A 17,853-nucleotide genomic window follows, 5' to 3' on the forward strand; every position below is an offset into this window, starting at 1 on the left:
ATATTCATATTTTTACACCATTTGTTTTCCTTCCCAAAAGGCAGAAAGATTAATATTTAATTAAACAAACAAAAACAAACAAATAAACAAACAAACAAAAACTATAATGCATATATAGGCATACAAAGTTCTTTCCTGAACTTTGAGAAATGTTGAGCAGTGGAAAAACAATCCAAATTATATGCTTATTGTGCTTTAGTTTGTAGGAAGGCATGCTATAGAATATAACCTCTCGCAATCTCATTTTGGTATGAAGTATCAGAGAATCACAGAATCACAGTGATTCAATCACAGTGATACACAATAGTAGGGGTTGGAAGGGACCTGAAGAGGTCATGCGGTCCAACCCCCCTGCCAAAGCAGGTTCCCTAGAGCAGGTTGCCCAGATAGGCGTCCAGACAGGCCTTGAATATCTCCAGAGAAGGAGACTCAACTACCACCCTGGGCAGTCTGTTCCAGTGCTCCGTCACCCTCACTGTGAAGAAGTTCTTTCTCATGTTGGTGCACAACTTCCTGTGCTCCATTTTGTGTCCCTTGCCCCTTATCTTATCCCCATAAACCACTGAAAAAGGGTTGGCCAAATTCCTCTGTCTCCCACACTTAAGATATTTGTAAACATTGGTAAGATCCTCTCTCAGTCCTCTTTTCTCAAGGCCTAACAGACCCAGGTCTCTCAACCTTTTCTCATAGGGAAGATGCTCCAGGCCCGTATCATCTTTGTGGTCCTCTGCTAGACTCTTCCCAGGAGATCCCTGTCTCTTTTGTACTGGGGATCATGCAGAGAGATTCTCTCTCTCTCTCTCTCTCTCTCTCTCTCTAATAATTTATCACTTTCTATATTCAAGAGAAGAAAAAAATGAAAAAAATGTCAAATATGGAAAACCTGCAATGACAATTCCACCTACACTAAACCTTAGTTCATATTATCATTGAATCTGACAGCAAGCAATATCTGAAGTAGATAAAATGAGAAGAGTGATTGGGGGGGGGGGGGGGGGGGGGGGGGAGGCTATAAGTTACAAATTTTCTAGATGTGAATACAGTTAAACCCAGTTAAACCTGCTACTGGCTTAGGAAGGTAATTTGCATAGCGTGTATGTACTTAAAATGCTTGTACAGAACCTGCTGACCACTTTATAATAAGCAATCAATCAAAAAACCAGACCTATTAATATTTATAATATTAACATCAGCTTTATTATTTAATATTTATAATATTAACATCCAGCCCTAATAACATCAGGGCTGGGACGTACATGCCAGTCAACAACAAGTAAACATTTCAAATACACTAGAAAACTGAAAAGTAGGTTTTGGGCTAAGTTTGCCTGTACTGGTCAACATATGTTTGAATAACATATGTCACCAACATATTAGTAAATGAAGTACTTTAAGTAATTATTTAACAAATTTAAAAGTAAAAGAAAAAATGTAAAGTAAGAGGATTTTGTTAGCCACATCAATAAACATTTCTATTAAACTATTTACTGCTTGTATTTCTTCTTGTAAATGGATTTGTAAAATATTTTGACCTATCTCCACTGCAACAGATACAGCTGATTTCCTACAAGGAAATTCAGCAGAGAAATAATAATAATCTGACTTGATAAACAAAGGCAAAGAATTGTGTAAATCTCATCAGAAACAGTGTATGCATTAAGAGATAATCCTCATCATTTTATCATTTTTCACCAATTGTTTTTTCCCTGTTTAATTAAACTCATCTTAGAATACGCTTTTCCTTAAAAATAAAATAAAAATAAATTTAAAAAAATGACCAATAGAAAAGGATTCATAATTTCAAATGTTTGGAATAGATGAATAAATATTATATTGTTCTGCACCATGCAAAAACCTAATTCACTGTATTTAGTGTTCTATTCAAAAGTTTTTATTTTAAATGTTTGTAAGGCTTTTATATGTGGCTAATGAAGAATATTTTCTCTAAATACTCATACAGAATTAAAAGTATATATATAAAATGTGTTATCTACACACTACAGAAGTTTATACAGTAGAAATATAAAAAGTCCACTCCTTTCTGGACGTTGTTTTTGGCATTTGGCTCTAGGTGGCTGTCCTGGCTTTGGCTGGAATAGAGTTTATTTTCTTCCCAGAGGTCCTGTATGATGCTGTGTTTTGGATTTTTGATGAAAGTAGTGGTGATAACACATTAATGTTTTAGCTGTTTCTGAATACAACTTATACAGAATTACTTTGTTGTTGTTTGTTTGTTTGTTTGTTTGTTCTGTTTTTGCTTATACTGCTCTGCCAGCAAGTAGGCTAGCTGTACACAAGAAGCTGGGAGGGGACAGAGCCAGCACAGCTGACACCAACTGACCAAAGGGATGTTCTGGTCTATCTGACATCATACTCAACAATAAGAAAACTTCTAATAAGCCCTGCTTTCCTAGAAGTGTCTGAACATCTGCTTGCCAATGGGAAGTAGCGAATTAATTCTTTATTTTCTTTGTGAGTGTAATGGTTTTACTTTGCTGGGCAGCTAAACTCCACTACAACCACTCTCTTGTTTTCCCTCCTCACAAGAAGAAGGGGAGAAGAGAGCATGCTGGGAAGAAGAAAAAGGTTTGAGATAAGGTTTGAGATAAAGATAATTTAATTAAAGGGAAAAGAAAGAGGGAAAACAAGCAAACAAACAAACAAACAAAAAACAAACAAACAAAACAAACAAACAAACAAAAAAAAAAAACACAAGCAAAGGCCATGCAGAAGCACAGAAAGAGAAAAAATGTATATTCTCTACTTCCCATTAACAAGCGATGTTTGGCCACTTTCAGCCCCGTGGAAGCAGGGCTTCAATATGTGTAGCGGTTGTTTGGGAGGATAGATGTCTTCATAATTAGAGCACCCCCACCCCCACCCCCCTTCCTCCCCCTCACTTTCCCACCTTTTATTGCTTTGTTACATCACATGGTAATATGGGGGTTTGGAGGGAGTCCTGATGCTATATCAGCATTGCTCAGCAATAGACAAAACACTGGTGTGATACCAGTGCTGTTCTAGCTACAAGTGCAGAGCACAGCACTGTATGGACTGCTGCAGGGAAAATTAACTCCATCCCAGCCAAACCCAGTACAGCTTTCAGGGTATCCATATACTATTCAAATGACATCCAGCAGGGTCTATATCTGTGTAAAGAACTGCTACTTTTTTATTTTAGAGAGCTAGGTCAGTTTAATGGACAATAATATAGCTATTAATAGAGTTATTAAGAATTATTAAGAGTCATTATATAGTTATTAAGTTATTATAAGTTGTTATAGTTATTAAGAGCTATTGACAGCTCTTACACATGGATGATGATGTTAAAAAATGCAGGTGTAATGGTTTTGGCTGGGATAGAGTTTCCACCCAGAGGCTCATATGATGCTGTTAAGTTGTTTTTTTTGTGTGTGTGTGTGTGTGTTTGTTTTTGATGAGGATAGTGGTGATAACACACTGATATTTTTCATTGTTGCAGAGTACTGTTTACACAGTCAAGAACTTTTCTGCTTCTCTAGATGTCTTGCCACCGAGGAAACTGGGGTTGCATGAGACGTTGAGGGGGAACAAAGCCATATCACCTGACCCGAACCAACCAAAAGGATAATCCATCTGACATCATGCTCAACAGTAAAAGCTAAGGGAAAGAAGGAGGAAGAAGGAGGATGTTCAGAGTGATGGTATATGTCTTCCCAAGAAACCACTATTTGTGATGATCCATGCTTTCCTAGAAGTGACTGAACATCTGCCTGTGAGTGAATTCCTTGTTTTCTTTACTTGCATGTGTGGCTTTGGCTTTACCTAGTAAAATGTAGGTCTTTATCTATCTCAACCCATGAGTTCCCAGTTTTACTTTCTGATTCTCTACCCTATCCACCTATGGAGACTGAGCAAGCAGCTGTGTGATAATTAAATGCCTGCCATGGTTAAATCACAACAACAGATCTTTTCAGCCAGGATCAGATCACAATCTTCTAAGTGCTTTGCAGAGAAGAGATTTATTGACCCTGTCCTCCCCCAACTCTTGTCCTCCCCCAACTCTCCTGTGTTTCTACTTGATCAACCATACAGGCTTTAAGGTCAGCTCCTGCAGAATAGCACCTCCTTTCCATCATCTTTGAAAAGTCCTGGCAGTCAGGCGAAGTCCCTGGTGACTGGAAAAAGGGAAAGATCTCTTCCTTTTTTAAAAGGGGTAGAAAGGAGGACCCAGAGAACTACAGACCGGTGAGCCTCAATTCTGTGCCTGGCAAGATCATGAGAAAGATCCTCCTGGAAGCAATGTCGAGGCACATGCAAGACAAAGAGGTGATCCAAGACAGACAGCATGGCTTCACCAAGGGTTAATCATGCCTGACCAATCTGGTGGCTTTCTACAATGGAGTGACTACATCTGTTGATAGAGGAAGACTGACCAACGTCATCTATCTGGACTTATGTAAGGCCTTTGACATGGTCCCACATAACATCCTTGTCTCCAAATTGGAGAGAGATGGCTTTGATGGGTGGGATATTCAGTAGATAAGGAGTTGGCTTGAAGGTCTCATGCAGAAAGTGGTGGTCGATGGCTTCATGTCCAGGTGGAGGCCGGTGATGAGGGTTGTGCCTCTAGGGTCTGTCCTGGAACCAGTACTATTTAATATCTTTATCAGCGACATAGACAGTGAGATTGAGTGCACCCTTAGCAAATTTTCAGATGTCACTAAGCTGAGTGGTGTGGTTGATACAATAGAAGAAAGGGATGCCATCCAAACGGTATGAATCTCATGAATCTCATGAGGTTCAACAAGTCCAAGTGCAAGGTGCTGAACCTGAGCTGGGGCAATCCCAAACATGAGTACGGCCTGGGAGAATTCATTTAGAGCAGCCCTGCAGAGAATGGCTTAGGGGTTCTGGTGGATGAAAAGCTCAACATGAGTAAGTAGTGCATCCTGGGCTGCATCAAAAGAGGAGTGTCCAGCAGGTCAAGGCAGGTGACTGTCCCCATCTACTCTGCCCATGTGAGGTCCCACTGTGTCCAGGTCTGGAGCACCCACCACAAAAAGGATGTTGATCTGTTAGAGTGGGTCCAGAGGAGTGCCACAAAGATGATCAAGGGGCTGGAGTACCTCTCCTATGAAGGAAGGCTGAGAGAGCTGGAGATGTTCAGCATAAAGAAAAGAAGGTGACCTCATTGTGGCTTTTCAGTACTTAAAGGGGACTTATAAAAAAGATGGAGAGCGACTCTGCTTAATCAGATAATGACAGGATGATGGGGAAAGGTTTTAAACTAAAAGAGGAGAAATTTAGATTAGAGGTTAAGAGGAAATTCTTCACTCAGAGGGTGGTGAGGCACTGGAACAGGTTGCCCAGAGAGGTTGTGGATGCCCCATCCCTGGAGGTGTTCAAGACCAGGTTAGATGAGGCCCTGAGCAACCTGATCTAGCAGGTGTCATCCATGCCTAAGGCAGGGGGGTTGGAACTAGATGATCTTTGAGGTCCCTTCCAACACAAGACATTCTATGATTCTATGAAAAGCAGTAAGAAATTAATTCAGATTGCAGATCAGATATCTTTGTGTACAATTACCATCTTCTAGGTCTAGGTACATCACCTCTGTGAGGTCAGCAGGGACTCCTTTAATCAAAACAGATACAAGTGGAATCTTTTAGTTCCTGAAATCACTTAGTGTTGGTTCTAGTTCTAAGAGAGGAACAATTTACAAAAGCATACATACCAGTACCATTTTAAAACACATAAAACTATTTTCATGTTTTCTCAAACAGTTTTCCTTCTCTGTCTCCAGCCTTAGACATACTGATTGTCTTTCAACATTCCCTCTCCACAGCCATCAACAGTTCCCCTTTTCTTTACTCTTTCTTTAACTGTTGATGCATTGCTTGACTTCCTCCTCATCTCTTCCATTCAGTCAAGTTGAGATACCTCATAAATACTGGCATCAGACATGCCACTGGAGTATGCTCTAGGTTTGTGGCTTCCAGGACTGGAAGCTTAACAGTGATATATGTGGTCATGAAGTATGTCACTTCCCGAAAATAAGATATGCATGGAGCCAGGAAGACAGCCCTTCCTTTGTGCCATGCAAAAAGTTTTGGTGATAGATACCATAATTCACATAAAATTCAAGGCACTCCACTCAGTGAACCAGCACAGTGGAGTTTAACATGTTTAATACCCCAGCCTACCACAAGCTGAGGATGGGGTAATTAAGAGCATTCTGCAACTACATATATCTGTATAGTTCTGTTTAAGTCTATATATCTAAATCTATAGCTATAGCTATAGGTAGATACACATAGACACAGATATAGTTGGTATAGATATTGATGTAGATGATGTAGATACAGATATAAATGATATAGATACATAGATTTAGATAAATATGTACCAATGAGGAAATTAAAGGTTGCTATGATAGAAGTGTTTGGAAGAATCAGGCCAGATTTAATCTTCAAAATTAAACTCCCAAATTCATTCATTATAAACACACTTAATGCTATGGCCAATTATGACACATCTTCAGCCATCACTACATATATAGAACTGCTAGTATTTAACAATGATATTCTAAACTAGCTGGGAGTATACAGTACCACAGAGCTGGGCAAAGGAATCCAGGAAGGCTGGACACTCTTCAAGAAGGAAATTTTAAAGGTGGAGGAGCAGGCTGTCCCCACGTGCCAAAAGATGAGCCAGCGGGGAAGAAGACAGGTCTGCCTGAACAGAGAACTTTGGCTCAGAGAAAAAAAAAGAAAAAAAAAAGGAAAAAAAAATTATGGCCTTTGAAAGAACGGGCAGGCCACTCAAGAGGACTATAAATATGTCATAAGGCTATGTATTCAGGGAGTAAATTAGAAGAGACAAAGCCCTTCTTACACAGAAGGGCTCCCTTTTATTTTTTTATTATTAAGAGGGACTTCCCTTGGATCTTGATTTGGCTACTGCCATTGAAGACAATATAAAATACTTCTAGAAATGCATTAGTAACAAAAGAAAGACTAAGGAGAATCTTTATCCTTTATTGGTTGTGGGGGGAAACATAGTGACAAAAGATGTGGAAAAGGCTGAGGTACTCAATGCCTTCTTTGCCTCATTCTTTAGCAGTAAGATCACTTGGTCTCTGGGTACCCAGCCCCCTGATCTTTCCAGAGACAGGGAGCAGAATGAAGCCTTTATAATCCAAGAGAAAATAGTGACCTGTTAATCCATTTAGATGCACAGAAGTCTATGGGGCCAGAGCGGATCCACCCAAGGGTACTGAGAGAGCTGTCAGAAGTGCTCACCAGGCTGCTTTCCATCATTTATTAACAGTCCTGGCTACTGGGGAGGTCTGAGGTGGCTGGAGGCTAACAAATGTGACTCTCATCTACAAAAAGGATAGGAAGGACAATCTGGGGTACCACAGGCCTGTCAGTCTGACTTTGTTGATGGGGGAAGATTATAGAGCAGATTGCCTTGAGTCCCACCATGTGGGATATACAGAACAAGGTGATCAGGCCCAGTCAACGTGGTTTTATCAGAGGCAGGTCCTGACTGACAAACCTGATCTCTTTCTTTGACAAGGTGACCCACTTAGTGGATAAGGGGAAAGCTGTTGTCTACCTAGGCTTTAGTAAAGATTTTCACACTGTATCCCACAGCATTCTCCTGGGGAAAATGGCTGGTCATGACTTGGATGGTCATACACCTTGCTGGATAAAGAAAAACAGCTGTGGTGAATGAAGTCCATTTGGAGGCCTGTCACAAGTGGAGTGCCCCTCCCCCTTCCCCCCCCCCTCCCCCCCAGTTTTGGGAACAATTCTCTTTAATATCTTTAACAATGATCTGGATAAAGCAATAAAGTGTACCCTCATTAAGTTTTTTAGACAGCACCAAGTTAGGTGGGAATGTTGATGGGTAGTAAGGATCCACAGAGGGATCTGGGTAGGCTGGACCAATGGGCCAAGGCTGATTAAATGAGGCTCAAAAGACTAAGTGCTGGGGCCTGCAACTGGGGCACAACAATCCCATGCAATGCTACAGGCTGGAGGAAGAGTGGCTGGAAAGCTACCCAGCAGAATAGGACCGGGGGGGCGCTGGTCAACAGCTGGCTGAACATGAGCCATCAATGTGACCAGGGTGGCCAAGAAAGCCAATGTCATCCTGTCTTGTATCAGAAATAGTGTGGCCAGCAGGACTAGGGAAGTGATTGTCTCTTTGTAAGTGGCACCAGGGAGGCCACACCTTGAATAATGTGCTCAGTTTTCATCCCCTAACTACAAGAAAGACATCAAGGTGCTGGAGTGTACAAAGAAGGGTAACAAAGATGGTGAAGGTTCTAGAGAACAAGTCTTATGAGGAATGGTTGAGGGAACCGTATTTAGCCAACAGAAAAGGAGGCTCAAGAGAGACCTTATTGCTTTCTATAACTACCTCAGAGGTGGTTGTAGTGAGGCAGCAGTCAGTCTCTTCTCCCTTCTTTGTCATGACAGGACAAAAGGAATGACCTCAGTTGCACCAGGGAAGGTTTAGGTTGGATATTAGGATTTTTTTTTTTTCCCGAAAGGGTTGTGAAACATTGAAACAGGCTGCCCAGAGAAGTAGTTGAGTCATCATCCCCGTCGGTATTTAAAAGACATGTATATGTGATGCTTAGGGACAAGGTTTAGTGATAGACTTGGCAGTGTTAGGTTAATGGTTGATCTTGATGGTCTTAGAGGAATTTTCCAACATAAAATATTCTGTGATTCTATGTACTGTTTTATTTGAGTTCAAGACAAGCTCATTTTTTTTGTATCTTAACTAGTGTATTTATATTTTACAGACATCACAGGCCTATGTTTTGGTTACAAGTCTGTAGACAGTGCTTTCTGGAGTTACAGACTAAGGGCTCTTTAGTTTTCTCAGCAATGAAGGGTGACTGGGAAGAAAACAAAAACAAACAAACAAACCCACAAGAAAATAGTTAATAGTATAAGTTTTTCTTAATAGAGAAGGGGAAGGAGAGGTATCATAAATAACTTTGGAATAAAGTTCTTAATGAGAGAGGGCAGGCTCACAAACCTCTTTAGCCTCCAATAGATTTATTTTTCATTTGCCTACAGGAGGAAAATTAAATGCAGGTTATAAATAAAAGCACTTTAAATTGATTGATTGAAGTTGCTGGAGACAATTTGATTTTAAAAGTGCTTTTGCCACATTAGCTCTCAGAGGATCAAAAGGGTGAACTAATCCTTGTTACATACTTACAGCCATGTTTTGTTGCCAGTTTAAATCACTAGAAAGAAAACATTATCTACATTTCCAAAGCAAAAATTCCACAACTTTTCCAAAATAAGTAGCAAATCCTGTCAACTCAGAAAGCAATAAAACTTTGGATCTGGATATTTTTAATAGGAAAATGGCTTGCAGAAGATTTAAACTGCACAGTTCAGCACTAGACAAAGGTCTCTGAATGAGCTCTAGCCCAGTCTTCTCACTTATGGGAAGCATCATTACAGTTACTGCTCCATTCTGAATTGTTCAGACATGATTGCCATTCCTTGACCTCCAGTCTTTCCTTGGTGTCATCTTCCAAAAGCTCAGCTGGCCAAAATGGAGACATTTGGGAAAAAACAGCAAGAAAAGGAATTGAAAAATGCTTGGTCTATATTGAGCTGTCTAATAAATATTTCCATCTTAGAAATTTTGAGCTCTTATGAGCTTCAGATTACGGCTGAATTAATAGCTTTTTCAAAAATGGATTTTGAGTTTGGCTCTGAAAGAGTGAACTAATTTCTTGCTTTCTAATTTTATTGTCATTACTTTTTATATATCTCTTTAAACAATAAGCCTTACATTTTTGTGTGCCATTTGTGCCAATACAATTACTGAAGAACCTCTCGCATTACCATGGTGGTTTAATCTAGTAAAAAGGTGCCCACAGAGAGAGAGGGCAAGGATAAGGATGAGGATAAGGATAAGGATAAGGATGAGGATAAGGATAAGGAGAAGGAGAAGGAGAAGGAGAAGGAGAAGGAGAAGGAGAAGGAGAAGGAGAAGGAGAAGGAGAAGGAGAAGGAGAAGGAGAAGGAGAAGGAGAAGGAGAAAGAAGGAGAAGAAAAACTGTTGGTAGGAACTTGATTAAAGTTAATCAATTTTTCTCCCAAAAACGCTTCCCTTTCCAAGAGAACTTAGCATTTTTATATAAAAAGATGAGCTGTGCTTTAGGCCACGAGTTATACATAGTTATACTAAGTATGCACATTAATGTATCTTCTCTTGTCAGTCACTGAATGTTTGTTATGCATATGTAATATTTAAAAGGGTCTAGATCCTACTAAACTATAGGAACTTAAAACTTACCTAAAAGCTCTGGCTAAGGGCAGTCACTTCACTTCAGATAAGTGCCTAAGAGTTCTGTGTTTTTTTTTTTTTTTTTTCTTTTTTTGACCGGGGGGTCAAAAATTTATTTTATTTAAAAAAAAAAATAAAAATAAGATCATGTGTCGTAGAGCATTGTCAAAATGCTTCTTGAATTCTGTCAGGCTAAGCACCATGACCACTTCCCTGGGGAGCTTGCTCCAGTGCCTGACCACCCTCTTGGTGAAAAGCCTTTTCCTGAAACCCAGCCTGAAACTCCCCTGTCACAGCTCTATGCTGTTCCCTTGGGTCCTGTCGCAGGTCACCAAAGAAAAGAGATCAGCACCTGCCTCTCTGTTCCCCCCTCATGAGGAAGCTGTGGACCACAATGAGGTCTCCCCTTAGTTTCCTCTTCTCCAGGCTGAACAATCCAAGTGACTTCAGCTGCTCCTCATACATCTTCCCCTCTAGAACCTATAACATCTTTGTTGCCCTCCTTTGGATGCTCTCTAACAGTTTTATAGCTTTCTTTTACTGTGGTGTCCAAAACTGCACACAGTGCTCAAGCTGAGGCCACACCAGTGCAGAGTAGAGCAGGACAATCACTTCCCTTGACTGGCTAGCAATGCTGTTCTTCATGCACCCCAGGATACGGTTGACCCTCCTGACTGCCAAGGCACACTGCTGGCTCATGCTGGCCTGCTGTTGATCAACCCTCCCGATCCCTTTCTGTGGGGATGATCAGCATCTTGTCTGCCAGTCTGTATGTATAACCAGTTTCGCCCCTTCCCAGGTGCAGAATCCATCACTTGCTCTTGTTAAACTTTATGTTGTTGGTGATTGCCCAGCTCTCTAACTTGTCCAGATCTCTCTGCAAGGCCTCACAACCCTCAATGGAGTCAACAGCTCCACCCAATTTGGTATTGCCTGCAAACTTTCTGAAAAAAACTTCAAGTCCTTCATCCAAATTGTTTATGAAAACATTGAAGAGGACTGTTCCTAACATGGAACCCTGGGGTATCCCACTAGTGACAGGTCACCATCCTGATGTAACCCCATTTACAAGGACCCTTTGGGCCTGACCCTTCAGCCAATTGTTCAACCATCTTATTATGCTTTTATCTAACTGTATTCTGGTCATTTTGTCCAGAAGAATACTGTGAGAGACAGTATCAAAAGCTTTACTGAAATCCAGAAAGATTACATTAACTGGTTTCCTTTGGTCAACTAGATGGGTGGTCTTGTAAAAGGAAATTAAATTTGTTAGACATGATCTTCTCCTTGTGAACCCATGCTGGCTCTGACCAATGACTGCATTGTCTTTCAGGTTGGTTTTTTTTTCAGTAACTCCTAGAATAATCTCCATAATTTCACCAGGCACTGAAGTGAGACTGACAGATCTGTAATTGCTAGGATGTTCTTTCTTGTCCTTCTTGAAAATTAGGACCACAGTTGCCAGCTTCCAGACAACTGCGACCTTTCCAGATACCCAAGACCATTGAAAAATAATTGAGAGGTCCCACAACAACATCAGCCAGCTCTCTGAGCACCCTGGGATGAATCCCATCAGTCCCCAAGGACTTATATGAATCCAGGTGGAGTAGCAAATCCCGCACATATTCAAGGATGACTGGAGGATGACCCACTGTCACAGTCCTCCAACTCAAGGCAGCTGGAGTCCCAGAACCCATCACTGGTGTTGAAGACAGAGGCAAAAAAATGCAGTAAACATCTCTGCTTTGTCTATGTCCCTGTTTGTTAGGTGACCATCCTCATCAAGTGTCAGATCAATGTTTGCTCTGGTCCTCCTTTTCCCATTAACATACTTTAACAAACCTCTTTTATTGTCCCCCACATTAATGGCTAGCTTCAACTCTAATTGAGCTTTGGCCATCCAGATTCTCTTTTTACAAAGGTGAGCAGCATCCCAGTAGTCCTCACATGTTGCCTGACCTTGCTTTCCAAGACTGTATATATATATATATATATTTTTTTTTTTTCTGCCTAAGCTGTTGAAGATCTGTGCTCAGCCAAGCCCTCCTTCTGCTCCTCCTGCTTGACTTCTGACATTTTGGAATTGCCTGTTCTATGTTCTTAGGAGGTGGTGCTTAAAAACTGACCAGCACTGATGGATCCCAATGTCTTCAAAAGCAGTTTCCCAGGGGACCTCACTAACTAGTTCCCTGAGAAGTCTGAAGTCTACTCCCCCTAAATCCAGGGTTGAAGTTTAGGTAACAGTTTTCTCCTAGCACCAAAAATTTTGAATTCATCTACCTCATGGTTACTATGGCCAAGGTGGTCACTACTTCATCTACAAGACCCTCCCCGTTTACAAGAAACAGGTCTAGGAGGGCACCTTTCTCAGTCAACTCTCTTAGTACCTGTACCAAGAATTTATCATCAAGGATCTTCAGAAATCTCCTGGACTTGTTTGTCTCAGCTGTGTGATATTCCAAGTTGACATCTAGCAAGCTGAAGTTCCCCATAAAGACAAGGGCAGCTGATCTCTCCATTCTAGTGCACTGATCTGAAAGTCAGAACATGTTGCTGATCTTGGACTGAAATTTTGTGGACAAATGCTTTAGTTACAGACTTGTCATGCAAGTAGTGACAAGCATCACTGTCTTACTTTTCATAAGATTTGAAAAAAAAATGTTGCATACAACTATAATAAAAAATAAAAGAAACCTAAGCTCTTTCTTAAGGATAGGTTAATCAATGAGCTAAGTGTAGAAGAAAAATAAAGCTGAAGGATTTATTTATTTATTTATTTATTTTTGTTCCACAGATGGTACAATAGATGGTAGTTTGCATTTTTTCTTTTTTAATGTAGCCATAGGTATACTTTTATTAGTTTTGGAAGACAGATGGAAAAAGTCACATTTTACTAAACTTTGAAAGTTGTATACACAGTGTATTTTTCACATAGGTTGTTCTACTTTAGCACACACAAAACTGAATTGTGATAAACTGTAATTATTTATTTTATAATTATATAGTAGCTGATGAAATTCAATTAAACTATTCCTAGTTTATTTTCAGTTTTAGCAAAAACAAAAATCTTTCTGTTTTGCTTGCTATGCTGTTATTTAGGAAAATCTCTGTTAATTTTGGAATGCCTTCTTATGGTAAAAAGTAAAAAAATAATTTATAAAAGCTGTATATCAGAATTACAAAAATAATTTTATAGACAAAAGAAAATGCTTTGTCAAATCAACTTTATTATTATTATCATCATTAGTAATATGTTATTTCTTGTTGGCTCATGGGTACAGATCTTTCCCTTTCCTCAAAAGTAAGAAGCAAATGAGTATTCAAGGTTGGACTAAAATAATCAAAACATTTGAAGTGTAAAATCGTCCTGCCAAGCTGCCTGGAAAATAAATAATTAATACAGAACCATATTAATATTTCCAACATAGAAAATAAATATTTTGTTCATACGGAGTGCTATGACTATTTTGTTTTGTGCTGGGATTTCGCTCATGTATAAAATACTTGTTAACACAACTAAAGGATGTCCTCATGTATGATTGTGAAAAATAGCACATGTAGAAAAACAATAGCATCTTTCTCCAGAGTCAGAATATCATTTCATTTCATGGAAAAGGAAGATATAAAATGGATTACAAATCTGGATCTCAGTGTATAATATTATTTATTCAGTTATTACATGAAAGAAGAAAAGGATATCTTATTTGATACCTATATACCAAAGAATATAGTTATCAAAAACCTATGTTCTGGTATAGGTATTTTATACTACTGGTTAGTCTATGGTCCTGTTCAACACAGAATATTAGAAACACCAGAGAGTACTAGAAACATCACAGAGAGCACAAGCACTCTACAGATCTTGAATTCTTTCTATTTTACTAATCTCTGTAATAACTTCAGAGACAAATAGAGTATAGCCATGTTACACTTCACATGAAAGCCCCACAGTACTCTGTGGTCTTGAAAAGAGTGAATCGAGACACTTAAATGCATTTTTTTTTCTGTTTTCTTGGTTCTACTTATTTTGAACCCTTTAAGAAGAAGTAAAGTATGTAAGATGGACACATGAAATAAATCTTCCTTGCTTTTAACAGTAGGAAAACTAATTTCACTGAAGACACTTCTATTAATTTTAGTGGGTATGGACCAAGTTGTAAAGAAGTGTTTTTTATTATTATTGTTATTTTTATGATATACCCTACTTAATATACTTAATCTGTTGCCAGTAGTAAATCACTCTCCAATAACTGTTCTAAATTCCAGTAATTTGGTGATAAATATGTTTTCAGTACTGTTATTTAAAACTCATCTTGCTTATTACAGGATTGCTTATTATAAACCTAGTCATAGACATTTATATTTCATAAACAAAGCTAGGAAAGAAAAGTACAATTTCTATGACAGTGGAATTCTGGTGGCATATTCATTTCTACCTCTACCTAGTAGAAATACAAACCAGTAGATAAAAAAGGAGGAGATCATATTTTAATTTATTCTCAGAAAGAGTAGTCAGGCATTGGAATGGGTTGTCCAGTGGAGTCACTGTCTCTGGAGATGTTTAAGGAAAAGTTGGATGTGGTGCTTAGGGACATGGTTTAGTGGGTGACATTAGTAGTAGAGTGATGGTTGGACCAGATGATCTTGGAGGTCTTTTCCAACCTTAATGATTCTATGATTCTAATTTGCCTTCTGAATCTCCTCTGCTCATATCAACATGTTATGTTATTAAAAAAAGAATGAGTTGTACCATGCTTAAAACACCACACATGAAGCTAGACTTTATACGTTTCTCTTCTCCCTATGCAATTCTTTATTGTTTAACTTCATCTCTAACAAAACCACAGCAATTAACTTTAATGTTAAATGTGTCTGGGATCACAAAGTGCTGACATCACTGTTAATATTCCTGCTATGTTGGGGGGATACACGGTCCATAAAACTTCATTACAATTTCTCAAAGAGAACATCCAGATTTCTATTTGTTTCCGTTGGGCTGGACTTCAAACTAGATAACCAGAAAATATCTGTATAATCTTCTTAATGTAATAATATTTTTCAGTACATTATTTATAGTACTTCGTTGTCATTATTGGCAGGTAAGTAGAAAACAGAATGGGGAAACTACGAGAAGTTTACAAGAGAATTTACAGCCAGGAAGGTTTTTATTTTGTCCTATTGTTTGGAATAACCTGCCATCTTTTCTCCAGGAATATTATTAATTATTGAGTGAATTGATAAAAACCTAGCATAATAAGGAATTCTAGAGAGTGCAAAACAATTATCTAGTAAAGAACTTAAAACTAGAATTATATACTTCATTTGCTCAGAGCACTATCAAATGGTTTACTCAAACGTCTGAAATGCATGTGTTTAGATAGCTTACTGCTAATCTTTAATCCACTTATTGCATGACTAAAAATCCAATATTGTCTTCTTTTCAGTGTCCGTCCGTCCCATCCCTCCTCCCCCCCCACCCCCACCCCCCACCCCGGGGCACAAAAAAATGTTTTTACAAAGCAAATGAAGCAATTTGGTGTTCTTATAAGCACTGTTAATTTGTTAATTAATCTTTAGAATTGTACTCCTTGTGAGAGATAAGCCACTTTTTCACCTTATCATATGTTAGCCAGTATCCCTAAAAACATTTTTCTCCATAAATGGAGTAACTTTAAGAAATGTGTTGCTGCAGAAATGAGTACCAAAGTAAATCAAATTCTGTAGTTTTATTATTGAAAATACTGCATTGCAGGTACACGTGAAGATTTTTTTTTTCAAATGTTTTGAAAAGGAATAAAAAGAATCAAGAATATGTAGCAGTCTACATGTAGAAGGTGATTATATTAACTCTCACTGTAGTTCTCATTTCTTCAAAAAGCCTAGAATCAAGTCTGTAACAAAAATCTTTTGTTTTCATTTGCATTCTCTGTGTTACATACTAAGATCTAAGTCTTATAAGACATCATTTTTTAAGTCCTTACTGTAAATCCAGTGATTTAGCAGGGATGCTGATAATATAATAATGTGTGACCTCAAGTAACTTGAGAAACTAAAAAAAAGGCATGTTTTGCATGTGTTTCAACAGATTTTTGCATTTTGTAAAGCATCATTCATTAGATTTCTGCAGTTTTTTTATTTTTCTGTGTATGTTTAAAATTTTCCTAACTTCATCTACAAGTCACAATAAGTCATACCTTAGTAATAACAAAATGATAGAAAAGAACTGCTTGAAAGCTACATGGTTCCCAAACTGGCATTTGTGTTAATGATAAGGTCACTAGCAATATCACTTCTTTGTTACTTCTAAATGTTTTTAAAAACATGTTGGAAATCATTTGTCTAAACATAGGCATCTATTTTAATCATTTTACAGTATGCAGAATAGGCTTCAGCTAGCCAATGCAACAACCTAGAGGATCTGGAACAGCTACACTTGGCTGATAGGGGAGTCTGGAGTGGCAGCTGGAGTCCAAATAGGTTACATTATGGCATATGAAAAGGCACAGGGAAACTATGTTTAGGAATAAAGCCCCACCCTTCTCATCCAATATAATTTCCAGGGCAGGTGGGTGGGGGGAGATTAAAAAAATAATAATAAAATAAGAGGTTGACTCAGCTTAACCAAAAAGAATGTAGGACTGGTCTAACTAGTTTCAGTCCAAGGTGATGAAAAAATCAGGTGTTGATCAACTTTGATAGCTTACCCATAACTTTTAGATCTCATTCTCCAAGTGTGTTTTAAGCTGGCTATACCACAATGGCAATCAAACAGCACTTAGTTCAACAAGAAACTGAAACAGTGTATTAAGAACTCTGCAGAATAGAGAATATTTTCTTATCCACAAAGGACATGGTGTGTTCCTGAAAGCTATTTACACTAGTTCTATGTAAAAGAATGCCCATATGTGGTGTCTATAGCTAGCTAAGGCAGTATGTCATACATGCTCTCTTTGCATTGCCTTACAAGATGAGGAATTATTTTTCACCGCATGAAATAAAAGCAGCTGTGCTAGGATAACCGTTCTACCACTTCACCTATCAATGTAAGAAAGCTATAAAACTGTTAGAGAGTGTCCAAAGGAGGGCAACAAGGATTGTAAAGGATCTAGAGGGGAAGATGTATGAGGAGCAGCTGAAGTCACTTGGATTGTTCAGCCTGGAGAAGAGGAAACAAAGGGGAGACCTCATTGTGGTCCACAACTTCCTCATGAGGGGGGAACAGAGAGGCAGGTGCTGATCTTTTTTCTTTGGTGACCTGCGACAGGACCCAAGGGAACAGCATAGAGCTGTGACAGGGGAGTTTCAGGCTGGGTTTCAGGAAAAGGCTTTTCACCAAGAGGGTGGTCAGGCACTGGAGCAAGCTCCCCAGGGAAGTGGTCATGGTGCTTAGCCTGACAGAATTCAAGAAGCATTTTGACAATGCTCTACGACACATGATCTTATTTTTTTTTTTTTTTTTTTTTTTTAAATTTTGGTTGATCCTTTGGGGACCTGGGAATTGGACTCAGTAATCCTCGTGGGTCCCTTCCAACTTGGATA

At 38.9% G+C, this 17,853-nt stretch overlaps 1 long non-coding RNA gene across 1 annotated transcript; it reads left to right on the forward strand.

The window, feature by feature from the left end:
• The first annotated feature begins 5,320 nt into the window (after positions 1 to 5,320).
• LOC121063278 lies at positions 5,321 to 14,986 on the forward strand. Its single transcript, XR_005815945.1, has 3 exons — positions 5,321 to 5,356; positions 11,552 to 11,555; positions 14,852 to 14,986. It is a non-coding gene; the product is annotated as an uncharacterized LOC121063278 (long non-coding RNA).
• Positions 14,987 to 17,853: the final 2,867 nt, after the last annotated feature.

This window comes from Cygnus olor, chromosome 1 (assembly GCF_009769625.2).
Source record: "Cygnus olor isolate bCygOlo1 chromosome 1, bCygOlo1.pri.v2, whole genome shotgun sequence".
NCBI classification, from domain to species: domain Eukaryota; kingdom Metazoa; phylum Chordata; class Aves; order Anseriformes; family Anatidae; genus Cygnus; species Cygnus olor.